The sequence below is a fragment of the Saccoglossus kowalevskii genome, chromosome 15, assembly GCF_978046115.1.
Source record: "Saccoglossus kowalevskii chromosome 15, keSacKowa6.1, whole genome shotgun sequence".
In the NCBI taxonomy this organism is placed as follows: domain Eukaryota; kingdom Metazoa; phylum Hemichordata; class Enteropneusta; family Harrimaniidae; genus Saccoglossus; species Saccoglossus kowalevskii.
The window spans coordinates 17,025,888-17,027,821 of NC_140655.1; positions in this window are offsets into that span (position 1 = coordinate 17,025,888).

Here is a 1,934-nt window from a genome sequence, read left to right on the forward strand (position 1 = left end):
TTCTATTGTAAAATCACTTTTATTGGGATATATAGTCAGTTTGTACCGTAATGACTGCATGTGCGTGAGTACACTGTTCACAGCGTGTTTACCACAAGAACATCTATATACATGTAGATCAGCGCAACGACAATGAGCTGGAAGAATTAGGGGATGACAGCCAAGACAATGAGGTAGTATAGGACATTTTATTTGCACATACATACTACTCTCAGTGCAACGAAGGCATTACATTCATCTTTAAATATTTTATAAATTTCAATGGAAGTTGAATCCAATCAGCCAAGCAACGACCACAGTGCGCATCGACGTCATTTGAAAACGTCCCAATGTTATTCAATCGGCTAATAGAATCCTCTCGTTTCAGATTGATTTGTTAAATTTGCAAATATTCATAAAGATGAAGTGAATGTCTTTGTTGCGTCGAGAGCCTGGGTGCGGAGTGTGTATGCGGGAAAATACTTCACAAACTAAAACAGCCTACTGTAAAATACTTTATTTTCGCTTGGAATTAATTTTGAATTCGTTATTTTAGCTGAAGGAATGATTTAGTAAAAATAAAAGCCAGCGAATAAACCTTTTTTGCCTATATTTTACATTCAACTCGTCAAAAATCAGTGAAAATAAATTCCATACAAACACCAAAAAAGTCTTTTCAGTGAAAACTAATTCCAGCTAAAATAAAGTATTTTACAGTATTACATATATCACAATCAACACTGGAGAAACTTTCCCAAAAATCTCATACCACGTTCCCTCGTCCTCTAGCACGGTTTCTTAACCGTTTATCCCTCTAATATGTAGAGACAGTAATCTGGAAAAGTTATCTTAGAAATTCCAGTAACCACATTTAAATTGCACAAAGTTTAAATCCTGTCTTTTCTTATTAAATCTGTGTGTCACCTAGTGTTCACTCTATGCCGTTTACAATCTTGTACGAGATTTTAACACAGTGTGTAAAGTGCTGCGTCGGCATTCCGTATCATTACGTACTACTGCCCGCAGTGTCCATTCAGATAATTTACGGTCGATTACTGAGCACGCATGACATATTTAGGCCAAAGTATACTTCATACGTAAATAGGTTGTACCAGAGGTACATGGTTTGCAATACATTACAGTACTATGCCCGTTGCAAACCCCGAGTAATGTACCTATTATACCAATGAAATGATATACTAGTACATATGCCTTGTCGGTGTAGGTGGTGTTAAATTGTCTTCATCGACATTGCGTGACTTTTTTTAAAATTTGATCGGGTTTTTGAACGTATATGAACATACAGTTACCACAACCAAGCCTGTTCTTTGACATTCACAGATAAAATCTTACAACGTCCCTTCATGGCGACCATACACCCAATAAAGGATCTATCGTCAAAGTATTTACGTTTTCGTTATTTCATAGACAATATTCGTCAATGCCTTCATGAAATAAAAGCAACAACAGACATATCTATCTTGCACTCAGGCTTAAGTCGCTAAATAATTAATAAGATCTCGTTGAAAGAACTTTAGTGCACCGCTGATGAAACAGATTATTGGTGGTTTTCAGGTTTCTTTCTACTTCCTTACAAAACGGATACTCGTGTGCAAACTTGTACATATACACTCCATGTTATGTGGCTACAGTAGCGCATTGTTTATGCAGGTTGCGACTTCTGTTCTTTACAGGCCCTTTACACCCAATAAAAATAATAAAGCCAAGCCAAGACTCATATCATATATGTGTCATTTGAGCCTGTAGGCACGGAACAGATATGTAGGGCATTGTATGAGTTAAATAGTTACATATGAATCGAAGTCGTTGCCTAGCAACCACACATGGCGGTTCACATCGATGACGATTAGGTACCGGCAACACCGACTCGTATTGTTGTTTTTATAGTTGTCTGAGGTGTTCTAAAAGTCAAACTTGAAAAACGTTTCATTTGG